Source organism: Pseudoliparis swirei, chromosome 24 (assembly GCF_029220125.1).
Source record: "Pseudoliparis swirei isolate HS2019 ecotype Mariana Trench chromosome 24, NWPU_hadal_v1, whole genome shotgun sequence".
Lineage (NCBI taxonomy): Eukaryota > Metazoa > Chordata > Actinopteri > Perciformes > Liparidae > Pseudoliparis > Pseudoliparis swirei.
This window is the reverse complement of record NC_079411.1, coordinates 5,083,143-5,096,566: the sequence shown is the minus strand read 5'-3', so window position 1 is coordinate 5,096,566 and position 13,424 is coordinate 5,083,143.

Genomic DNA, 13,424 nt, shown 5'->3' with positions numbered 1-13,424 from the left:
AGAAAAAAACGGCAGAGCTCGACGCAGGAGCAGCAGCACAGAAAGAAACATGGCCAGGTAGGTTACATCTTACTTTGCTTCGGGCGACTAAGCCGACTTGAAAATGCGAGGCAAATCCGAGGAGAACCCGCATTTCGGTGATAAACACCGACACGAACAAGGCGACTCGCCGGGCATTCTCTTACCTCTGGACAGGTGTTGCGTTCACGGAGCCCACCTCCACTGGAAGAGTGACAGACAGGACCGCCGCCACCTGAGCATCCTCTTAGTCAGGCGCCTCCGCCGGGTTGTCAGTCAGTCAGGAGCACCAGGCTGCGTGTGAGTGTGTGTGTGTGTGTGTGTGTGTGTGTGTGTGTGTGAGAGAGAGAGAGAGAGAGAGAGAGAGAGAGAGAGAGAGAGAGAGAGAGAGAGAGAGAGAGAGAGAGATTAGACAACAGTTTACATTCATATTACCAATAGCTTAATACTCCTTTCCAACAAATGTAATTACACATTTTAAATTGTACTTGAGTATTGCTATTCTGTGCTACTTTATACTTCTATTCCACTGCATTTCAAAGGCAAATATTATAATAACATAAATATGTTTATTTTATATCACTCAGGAGTATATACTGCTAATCTATACACAATAGTACACAATTAACTAAAATTGTCTCCACATTACTGTTATAACAAAATTCACATTTAGTAACATAAATATATATTCTATGATAAGATTACATTTTGAGAAGAGCCATCATGCATATTGAGTACTTTGTTGATACATATATATATATATATATATATATATATATATATAATATATATAATAAATTAATAAAACGTATAATTTATAGCAAATATCACTAATAGCTGGTACAGTTGGTACAGCACAAGGTAAAAAAAGCAAACCTTCCTCAGTTTCACGAATAAAAATGTAGCTTTAAAATATAATAAAATTTTTTTTTTAACTACAAGAACACGTTTTCATTTTCATTTTCAGGACTTCTAAATCAAACCATGTATGAGGTTAACAAAGTAGCTTACTGGATCAGGCTGGCTGTCCCATGAGGAGGAGGAGGAGGAGGAGGTCCAGGCACCCGTCCTCATCCCGGTCCACTCCTGGATGGACAGTTCTTCCATCGTGGTCTGAACCCGGGTGGAAGAACAACAAATCAAATACAGCATTCATAAATCAAACCGAGCACCAGGCATCTTTTCTTTTCTTACATTTCCGCAACAGTAGAAATCAGAGAAGACCATACGGAGAACAACAATATGAATACAGTATTAAATGAAGTGAAATAAGAATATTTTAGTCTTGAAATGTGTGTCCTGGTTCCGTCGATTGGTTTGATCCTATCCACATTATGTTGTTATAACATTACATTATTATGAATATCTTCGGAAAGCACCAGCAATCCTCCCCAAATATCTCACATTGATGATTTTGCATTGAGATATTGAGGCTTTTTATTAACATTTTCAACCCGTCATTTGAGCCTGAAAGACAATCATAATAGTCTCCGAACAGTCAACGAGTGTGACGATGTTCACGGGACCGTTTCAGCCGGTGAACACGGACCGAGTTGTTTGCAGTTGGTGGTTTTTAAGAAAATGACGATGACATGTTTTCATCGTGCGTTTGATTGGCAGCAGACTTTACACGCTGAGCTAAACAAGCCTCATTATGGAAATGTATTCATATCACTTTGGCTTGTGTAACAGTCAACAAACACCCACACACACACACCCACACACATACACCCACACACACACGCTCCTGCTCCTGCAACAGGCTGGTGTTGTTTTGGCTGCTGCAGTGCCCCCAGAGACAATGAGGACAGAGAGGAGGAGGACGGAGAGAGAATACTGAGGAAGATGAACTTGACCTTTAAGATGTCTTGGGGAGGAAGGGTTGGGGGGCATGTCGGTACTTATGAATATATAATGAAGCTCGGCTATATGTATGTGTGTGTGTGTGTGTGTGTGTGTATGTGTGTGTGAGAAATAGTCGAGGTCTCTGAGCTCTTAGCTGAGGAAAGGTCATCACACACAGGGGTTGGGGGGGGGGGACTAATGCACCTGGCCGCATGCTCCACTCTCTCTCTCTCTCTCTCTCTCTCTCTCTCTATGTACAAATCTAATAGAGCTCGGCCACGTGTTGAAAGACGCTCATTGGCTTTCTTGCGAACACATTTTGAAGTGGGGTTGTATGAAATTCTTGTCCACAGTCCGTGTATGACCCCATTGACTAAAAACAGTGGCCATAGAATTCCCTTTCAGTTCAGTTATATGTTACTCTAAAAAAATACTCTAAATGCAGCGTACACTTGAACCGAAATTGATTTCATTTTAGGCACGGCATTTCTTTTTCGGTGGCTAAAATAGGTTTTGCAGCTGCCCCGGTCCACAAGCTCTGGTGCTGGTACTCTGGTGTCTGCAGGTAATACAGCGACTGTGGATACGTACCTGATACAACCCCACTGCAAAGAACCTGAACTACCCCTTTTAAAGAGAAAAACGATGTTACTCATACCACAGTAAACCTAGCTTAGCATTAAGGTCCAAACTAAAGTAACACAAATCCATCATCTAAAGCTAATTAAATCTCCATATCTCATTTAATGTGTACAAAATAAATAAAAAAACATGCTGTGATTTTAAGTAGAAGGTTTTTTCACGGAGGACTTATTTTAATGATGCTTAAATTACGACCACTCACTTTTGAGTTAGAGCTTGTTTATAATAAATTCAGAGGTATATTCTTCTTGAATGTTGCATTACTGAGATTATATTTTACAGTTGTTTATTTATTTAAGCTTCACAATCAAGACAGTATACTGTAAATCGTGCAGAGGTTGTGCCGTGCTTTTTAAAGCGGGGGCGTCCACAGACAGCCTCTGGTTGTGTTGTGCTTTCTGGCGTTGAGACTCTTTGACCTGCCGGGTAGGATTACACACAGGTGTCCACAATCACCTTAACGATGGCTCCCTTCAATTCAAGCTGTGAGTGACAGGGAGCGACACCTGAAGGCTGAAATTCAGCCACAGCCAAAGTTATCGTTCACTAAGATGGCTTTTGTGGCAACATTGGACTTATAAATAATCTTTGCATGAATGTATGTAATTCATTATTTATTGGTTATAGAATTTCCAGAGAATAATATCTCAGCGAATATATTTATACCGCCTTATACAATTACATTGAAGGACATTATTACCGTTATGCAATACTCTATCTATCTATCTTTCTTTCAATCATTTCATTTAAAGTTTTTACAAGTTACACAGACAACAAAAAACAACAACAAATAAATAAAAATGACATAATAGCAAAACAACCAACTATACGAACAATAAGACAAGGACAGAACACACTATCTATCTCTCTCTCTATCCATCTCTCTATCTCTCTCTTTCTCTCTATCTATCTCTCTCCATCTAACTATCTTTCTCTCTCTCCATCTATCTATCTCTCTCCATCTCTCTCTTTCTCTATCTCTCTCCATCTATCTATCTATCTCTCTATCTCTCTCCATCTATCTCTCTCTCTCTTTCTCTCTCTATCTCTCTCTCTATCTATCTCTCTCTCTCTCCATCTATCTATCTATCTACCTATCTCTCTCCATCTATCTACCTCTCTCTCTCTATATCTATCTATCTATCTATCTTTATGTCAATCAGGTGCAGCTGGTACTGATTAATTATAATGTCAATGCCACATGAAGGATCCATATCCATAGTTCGCTAGTTCGAACAAATAAAAAAACAAAGAGCCCCAAAATAATTTATCTCTAAATATTGTCAAGTAGTTGATGAGAACAACCATTTCCAGTGAAGATAGAATTAGATTATTAATTCTTAAATTGAGGCAGCCCACTCAGACGACTGAGACGGAGCTTTTTGTCAGTGTGCTGGTCCAGCTCAGGGGTCCCTTTGTTCCAGCTGCCACAGCAGATTTGGGCGTCTGTACGGAGGCCTGTCAGAAACAGGCTTATCTCTTGGGGGCCTCCCAGCACAAAGGCCCATTTAGATGCTCACGGAGAGTGAAATCTTCATTATATACCTCTTGAAAGAGGGACAGACCTCTGCTCTTTAAGATAATTAATTGGAGACAAGTATTTTCGCGTGTGCTACAAAACAAAGGAGAAGGAAATCTAGTACAGTGGATCCTTTTATTCTGCTCGTGAATTTGGAGATATCGATGTTTCAAGTCAGTTTGTGGTCATAAAAGTAGACACTGTCTCAGAGCTTAGAAGGACGTCGAGAGTTGAGGCTCTATTTTTGTCCTAACCCTACAAATCCCTGAGTTGTTTACATTTTTCTTAAAATACTCATTAGTATACACCGAGGGACAGACAACATGCGCAATAAGGAAACCACTGTATCAACATTAAGGGTTTCCATCCGTACCTTTTCCATTCATGTATCTCTATATTATCCATCCATCCCTCCATCCACCCATCCGTCCATCTGCTGGCCTTTCCCAGCCATGCCTGTAGTAAGAGTGTCAGTATATCTGCCATGGCGTCCTGCTGATGTGTATTGTGATGGAGCTGAATACTCCAGCTACCAATATGGCCTGCACCAATACTGGATTAGCCACAGTGGATTAGCTGCCTGCCCTCCTGCTGCTTATTCAAATATTGTTTCACGTATTGTCATCATCGGGGCAGAGCTTCTGGCCCAGTAGCCTTCAAGCTAGCGAATATTCTCAAAGAAACAACAGAGAGAAAAAAGGAAAAAGAAAAGTCTTTCGCTTCCATTACGCCACAAAAGCGTCCGATTTTTTTCATTTTTTTCCCCAGCGAACGTTAAAATTTTGAACCGCCGAGGGTTTCGGGAGCTAACGTCGACGGGTTTCGGAGAGAGAGCGCGTCTGCAGCATTCGAACGGGGAGAGAAAAAAGGGCGGATGGAAAGATGATGGAAAGCAAAAACCCAACCAGGGCCAAAACCAGGCATGAAAGCGTGCCTTGATCTTTGATACATCGGTGTTCTTCTTTTTTTCCTTCTCCACGCTCCCTTTCTCTCTTTCACCCCTCGCACATACACTTGGGAGTCAAGGCAATTGATGTGCTGCCTTTGATGGCAAAGAGAGGCCTATATTAAATGGCCAAAAGACCATGATGAAAGGAGCTGAGAAAAAAGAAAGAAAACGGGTCGGAAATGTGTTATCAGAAAAAGAATGGCAACTCGTGATAAATGCTCGGGACGGAGCGACGCTAACCAGACGTCGGGGGCGTTGAGGGTTTGACGGCTTCAGCGGCGGCGGATCACGAGAGGCTGAGGCAGACGGAGAGCTTACCGTGCTAGCCCGGCGGTCGCGGTGGCTGGCGTCGGCTCGCCGGTTCCAGTGTGTCACGCCGGTGGTCATCCCGTTAGAATGAGGGAGGCGAAGGCACCTGCCGCGTCGCCGCCGTCCCTCCGGGTGATCCGGAGGTCTGGACGCCGGTGGACGTCCCACGGCAGAGGCGGTCGCCATCTTTGTCCCGTTGTTGTCTTGGATATATCCTCTCTCCTGCGTCTTCATCCCTCCCTCTCTCCTTTGATCATGCCTCTCCCTCCCTTTGCTCCCTGCCGTATGACATCACCGCGCAGAGGGTATCGACGAGCATCAAAGAACCTCTGGGCAGGACCGCGTATCTGTCGCTCTGGGAAGGGGGAGGAAATGTGGGGTGTAGAGAGTCCTGTAACCCCCCCCCCCCCCCACACACACACCCCACACACACACCCCACGTCCACCGCCTCTCCCCGCAGACGCTTACATTTTATTTGGCCAATACAAAACTACACACACACACACACATGCGCACGCACGCACACACCCACCCACACCCACACCCACGCCACCCATCTCTCAGCCGGCTGTATCCCGAGGCCCCCCTGCTGTGCCTGCAGCGTTTGATGATGTGTTTAACGGCTTCATTCATCCCACGGCTCGCTTTCCTTCCTCCTCCACCATTTTTTCGCCCCTTCTCTTTCTTGCCGCCCTCCTCGTCCACCTTTTTTCACGCTTTCGCAAACAAACCCAAAATGTGTCCCTCGGTCAACTTTGCGGCCAAATGAAAAGTTAATTCCCTCCCAGACGGATCGGGCGGCACTCCTCCTTGAGTCGCCGCCCCTCCTTCCTCCCACTTTGACTCTCATCCCCTGCTCTTTCTCTCTTACCTCTTACAGCTGGCCGGTACCATTTCCAATCCTGTTAGAGTTGTATGTCCTGTGGAGGAGCCCTTCTGTCTGTCTGTCATCTGCCTGAACATCACGTATACATGTTCCACTGTCACTCTCTCAGTCCTCCGCGGCAGCTGTTATCAAATCCACTGAGATCTTCGAACCTTATAACACACACAATACTGGCAGCCTTTGAAGGAACATTCACGAAACGGCAAATAGGATGAAGCCAAATGACTTCTTTAAAACAAACATTTCATTTAAAATAACAAACAATATTTCAGCAAAGGGAGCAAATCTACTGAAATGGAGAAGTTGAGAAAAGGGGATTTTTAAAGTTGGACGAAAATTTGCGTTACAGACAATAAAGTGTTATTTTATGTATTTTAAGGAAAATAAATTACCCAAATTAATATTTTACCACAACTCAAACACATCAAATCACATGAATACTACTACAATAAAAAAAAAAAGATGTAATTCTCTCTAATAAACTAATTTTGCTGTTTTCTTTTTCTCCATTATGACACGATTTAGCTGCATTAGCTCGATTTAGTGCGCTGGCTATATTTAGTTTTAGCTTTATAGTAAATTAGGCTCTGACGTTTTGTTTTTAACTTTATTTTATTGTTGGTTATTGTACATTTTACAGTTTGTTTTTGCTGAATTTATTATATCCTATGCAACATAATCAGTTTAATCAGTGTCAACGTGTCCTTTAACTTCATTAAGGACGACCCGCTCTACCTCCTGAGCTGTAGCCGCCCCAATTACGCATACTTGCTGTAATAATAATGTTACTGTAATAATAATGTTTTACTGTGTAATTAATTTGTTTGTAGTTTTACGTTCCAGTTTTTTTATATATTACTTAGCGAGGAGGTAGCACAGTGTCTTCCTGAGAAGAGTAGATTAAACAAAGTGGCCACTTTAAAAGGTACACCTTTCCAATTTAATGCATATATATATATATGTATCTATTATATATTACATTATATTCTCATGTATGTACATGGAAAGGACAAAGATTAGATCGTCTCAATAATAATCATAACATTAATTTTACACAGTTCTGATAATGTCACCAAGAATTGTACATTATACATTTAGTAAAGATAGAATTCAAGGCAGGACTTTTGCATTAGATTGCGTCGGTGTAGCTAATAAAAGGTCCACTCAGTATATGTTGGCTGTAGAAATGCTAAACTTATTACAGCAATTACATTTAAGGGTCTTGGTGCAATTCATATGCGGAGATCTTTCTGTGTGTTCAATACAAATACATTCAAAGTCTCATTAGTGAACCAGGGCTTTGATCCACTTCCTCTTAGCACCAATCATTTGAAAGTTAAATGAACGAAAAGTAATTAAAGCTTCTTTTTGTTTGGTTTGGGACTCACACAGCTGATGTCCCACATCTCCCGTTCTTCTATTTCCCCTCCGCCTCTCATTCACGTCTTCCCTCTGCACAGCCTGCCGCCGCCTCTCCTCTGCCCCCGCGTCCCCTCTGCTGTCCAACTAATTGTCAAGGTTCTTGTTAGCATTATGCTGAAATGCGTCTCTCTGCAGCAAAAGCCACCCAGTGATATGGAAAGCACCCTCCGCGAGGATTATACCGCTGATGAGAGTGAGGGTGGAGATGTGTGTGTGTGGGTGTGTGTGTGTGTGGAAAAGGGAATAACTGCTTCTGAATGTGTTGTTCACTTATGCTCTCTCCTCTCTGTGCCTCCTCCTCTTCAGCCCCCCAAAAAGCAAGCGTCTTCCCTTTGTCTTCTTTATCATCTTCTGCCTGCAGGTATTAAGAAAAAACTAATTTCACAACATTAATGGACCCCTTAAAAAAAATTAAAAAAAATCTTATTTTCCTCCGCAAATTACTTCCCAGTAATCCTCATCCACTAAATCCGTCTGCCGCTTGCTCCCATTCTGCGGGCCCGGATGGGAATGTTAGGAATGAATAGGAGCACCATGGGCCTACCTGTGGGCTTGTTGGGGTAAACAGCTAATAGCAGGCTGGAGAGGCTCGATAAGCATTTCTCATTATTAAACCCCATTCACATGTAGCTGGCTGCCACACACACACACACACACACACACACACACACACACACACACGCACGCACACTCAGCATCTCTCAGAGAAATTGATGTCCTCCAATTCCAAGTTGCAACAATAGATATAAATAAATAATGAAATCATTGGTGTGTGCATCTATTGACTGACACCCAGGGATGGACAACATAAATATTACTGGAATATTTGGACTCAGGGAGCACCAGTGGTATCCCTTTATTTTGTAACTATTTAACTGATGGTATAACTCATGGTATATAAAACAGTGAGAGTTTTTTTAGTATGTCCAAAAATATAGTATTCTATTTCCAGTGAAATATAACAGCGTGCAGACTCTGGACGCGATGCCGTGGTATATATCCCATAATGCAATGCGGCAGTGACGACATTTTCCGTTACACAATGGCGGACAGCTCTCTAACGTCAAGTGCAAGAACAATATTTCACTTTGCTAGACGTAGTATGTTTGAAAACAAGTTGTTCAGACTGTGATTCTCACAAGTCATCGTTTGGTCCCATGATGCTGGCATGCGTTACCATGGTGACCCATCACCAGCTGGTAAGAAGGCTCTCAAGAAGTGATGAGGTACCACTTCCGTGCGAAACATGATCTGCTGTTTATTCACACAAGAGTTTGTTGAACGAGAGTACACGTATGGAGTATGTACTTTTTAATATTTAAATATAATAATAATAATAATATTATATTTAAATATTAAAAAGTACATACTTTTAATAATAATAATAATAATAATATAATAAAATTTAATTTTGTTCAGTCAGTAAAATCACTCTTTTTATTAATTGGTTTTAAAAGCAATATACGCGTGGAAAAAAGAGATAAGCTAACAAATAAAAAATAAAAAAACTCCATCCACTTGTTACGGTGAGCGATGGCATCCTTCTTTTTCTTTTTTTATACAAAATATTTTATTTGGTATTTTTACAGAAATACAACCTTCAAAAGTAAGAATGCATAATAATAATACAAAATTTAAAGAAACACAAATAAAGTAAAAATGAACCATGCATCTGACCAAGAAGGGCAATAAGGAAACTAAAAATGTTAAAGTAGGAAAATAATTATAAATAAGGAAACAATAAATCAAAACAACCATGCAACTCTTCACCAACGTTGTCATACAATCATAAATACAGTCCAACAAACAGATCTCTCGTAAAAAATATATTCAAATTCTATTCACAGAGTATCTTTAACTTAGTTCTAAACTTATATATATGGGTTGCATCTTGGTGAAACATAGTGCCTTTCTTTTTAAGAGATACTGAGTCTCTGGTTTTAACAAAGTCCCAAATCCTGTGAGGTTAGGGAGGGCGTGTCACTTGCCAACTTCCAAACGATGGCATCCTTTATAAACTATATTCTTATTTATATATATACTTATATATATATTCTTCATATAACAGTTGTAGTTATTTCATATGATAGACTTCTGTATGTGTGTTTTGGTCTGTCTACTGGTTTGCAGTGGGAGGGTCTCTGTGTGTCACGGACCAATCACAACGCAGAAACAGTTGAATCCAAATGTGACAGTTGTGGGGGTTGTTTGCCCGTCAGATGAAATAAAAGCACGCCGACGCAGCTCTAATGAAGCAGTGAAAAACTCTAAATTAAAAACATACATATATCATTTATTATTAGCTTATTAATAATTCAATATTAATGGTTATAATCGGAGGCTTAAAACGTCTGTTCAGGGTCTTTAACGGTTATTTTAACCACATGTGAGCGAAGTGAAAGTAGACCCGCAGTCCTTGAGTCACCAGCACCAGCCTCGGCATGTTGGTTCTGCACTGGGAGAGAGGAGGCTATGCAGTCGTGAGGGGGGCTGAGGCCATTGTTCAGGGTAAAGTGAGACAAATGAGACCCTGGAGAGTACTACTTAGCCACTCATAAAGGTCAGATATGGGGCCACACCAGTGGATGCTAATCCTGACCCAGGGGGCCGTGTGCACATGCGCCGGTGGATGCGATTGTTTCACAGGCCGGTGACATTTCAACCTGAATGAGCGTACAATCCTGGGTGCAGAGCGGCGTGTACGTGTCTGGATGAATTTGGCTGGAAAGCAGCGGGCTCGAGTGCCAACGGAGGTTTAATTAGAAATGGCCTCGGGGGCAATTAAAACATCAGAGGCTATTTCCTCCTGTAGACGACGCCAAGCGGCCAGCGCTGTAAATACTCTCTTGTATTCGATTAGGCTGGTCAGATTCGACAGAATGCATTTTAATAACCTGCATGTGTCGACGACGCAACAGCCATTCAGCAATCGGGGGAGAAATTGTCTTGGCATTTGTAGGAAATTATGCTTGTGTAATATTCTCTATCCAATTTCACCTGACAGCCGGGATGTCATTACGATGTGACATGGCCACGAGGCTTCGCCGCATGTTAGCCGTCGTCGCGCCGTCTAATTGGCATTGTACTAATAACACATCGGCGGGCTGGAAGACATCCCCTCCTTCCCCTCCTTCCTCTCCTTCCCCTCCTTCCCCGCTTGTGTTGCAGCTCGAGGCCTGTCGGCGGGTCACGCTGATTAGGGCACCTGAGAGCCAATTGCAATGCAATTTGTGAGTTTTCGCAGAACGCGGCGGCGATAACGACGGACGGGTCACAGCAGCAGTTCAGCACACGTGTAACGAGCGGCGGGAGAATTCACAGTCCCGTTAATGTGTGTGTGTGTGTGTGTGTGTGTGTGTGTGTGTGTGTGTGTGTGTGTGTGTGTGTGTGTGTGCTATACGTGATGGAGTTACACTGCAATACGTTGGTTCTGGCCGCCATTTGTAGGATCTCCTGAGTACAGAAGAGAAACAGAAGCCACGTTGTCCTAGCGATACCTTAGAAAAGACAAAACCGTCAGCGGTTCATGACCTTTGCAGAAAGCCTCGGTGGAGACCCGGGGCCACGCTGTCGCGACACGAGCACACATTCCCGCTTAAAGCCGTCGACTGAGCAGGTGTACGAACGCGTGAAGGCGGCTCAGATGGAATGAGGAAACAAAAGAAAGAAAGCAGCTCATCCTACGAAATATCTCCACAACTATTGGATGGATTGCCGTGATGCATTCATGGTCCCCAGAGGATGAATCCTACTTACTTTGGTGAAATGTCTTAATGACTACTGGATGGATTCCCATGAGATGTGGTCCATGCTCGTTCCCTTCAGGATGAGTTGTTTGTAAATACATATCTTAGCAATCATTTAACGTATCCATTACTTTAGTTTATACACTCCAAAAAACGATTCAAGCCCTTCTTAGAGGTGACACATTTAAATATTGTTTGATACATTTAAATAAATCAATTACAAAACGAAGATATTTATTTTGAATGGGTGTAACACAAAATGTATGAATACTTTCATTTATTAGATTTATTTAGGTTACACTCACAAAAACGATTCAAGCCCTTCTTCGAGGTGACACATTTAAATATTGTTTGATACATTTAAATAAATCAATTACAAAAATAGATATTTATATTTAATGGGTGGAACACAAAATGTATGAATTCTTTCATTTATTAGATTTATTTAGGTTAGATGGTGTGCATATCAACTCAAAATAAATGTGTTTCATTGAGGACGACCCTTTGCGCATGCGCCAGCTGAAAATCAGTTGTTTACAAGGTGAAGACACTTACAGGGCTGTACGGTGGTGTAGTGGCTAGCACCGTTGCCTCATAGCCAAAGGTCTGTGGGTTCAATTCCCAGTCGGGGCTTCCCTTCTGTGTGGAGTTTGCATATTTTCTTAGTTAGTTAGTTTATATTTTGAGTTGGACAAACACAAATTAATTTAATTTAATGAATATTGTTATTTTATTTTAGATGTATTTGATACAAATGAGTTGGACTAACTTAATTACATTGTATTGCACTGATGTGCTAAATTTGAGTTGGAGTTGAATATAATTATTGGATGGAAAACCTGCCAACAATTTAATTGAGTTCATCCAATGAGTCATTTCTTTGAGTGTACTGACAAAACTTAAGACATTCTCATCATCCTCAGCTGTTTTTGCTAAGTAACGAGTTAAGACGCGAACGCACTAAAACTACTCGGTTGTCGAGTCAATATACATCCACGACACAGGAGTTATTTATTTGTTGTCCGTAGGCCTATGTAGTTATTTTATTCATAAGTAGTTTTGTTGAATAAATTATTCTAGATGTTTGCGTCTTGAGATTGGATTTTTGATTTATTTTCTTTTTGCAAATTATGCTTTAGTTTAATTATGTTTTGTTTGTTAATAAATTGAGTTATGAATATATAAGTAAGCAGATACAGGACCAGCATGCACTGGGGTGATTATCTACAAGAGCAGGAGGCAATTTTTTTGTTATTTTCCTAAATAAATAAGAAAGACATTTTTAACGAACAATAAACTCTCACCTGTGTATTTAACATACTTATGGTCCTTGGATTTAAGTTTGATTTTGACCTAATTTAATCGTTAACGTGGATATTTAAGCCTATATTGTTCATTATTACAAACAGCTGAAAGACAAACATTTTTTTTAAAGCCTATGTATATACACACAATAGTGGAATATAGCAAAGAAAATGTTTAGATTTTTTCAAAGATTTTGATGATTCATTCAGGATGTGACGCCACTTCCCCTTTAAGAGGCGGGGCCGGACCATCAATTAAGCCCATGGGGCACACCTGCCAGTGGGGTGTCCCAGGGTCTATAAGATGGTGGCTGCCCATTGTGCTGGAGGGCTTGGGTTTTGCTCTCTCCTCCGTTGGCCAGCCCAACACTTGGTTTGTTCATGTTTACACCCTTCAACACTCATGTTGCACATACATTACATACAACACCTTGCACTCACGCTGACTTTCCCATCCCACCCTCGATGTTGCCGGTTTGGCTGGCTTTATATTTATTATTCTTAATAAACTGGAGTACTGTTTACCGTTGATTGGCATCTGTGTCCCCTTTTTGTTTACATCCCTGAGCCGGGTTGTGACAAGGAGCAAAAACCACAGAACACCTGTTGCACTGATGACCACTCGGCTGGATAATGAGGGATTAACTCCATCTAGTGGTGCAGAGAAGAACTGCAAGTGTAGTCAGAGAAAGTCAAACAGGGCGTTAAGACTACCTGATGTGAAATGTCAATCACTGAAATATAAGAAACTATAAAATAAGGAAAAATGTGGGAAAAAAAATC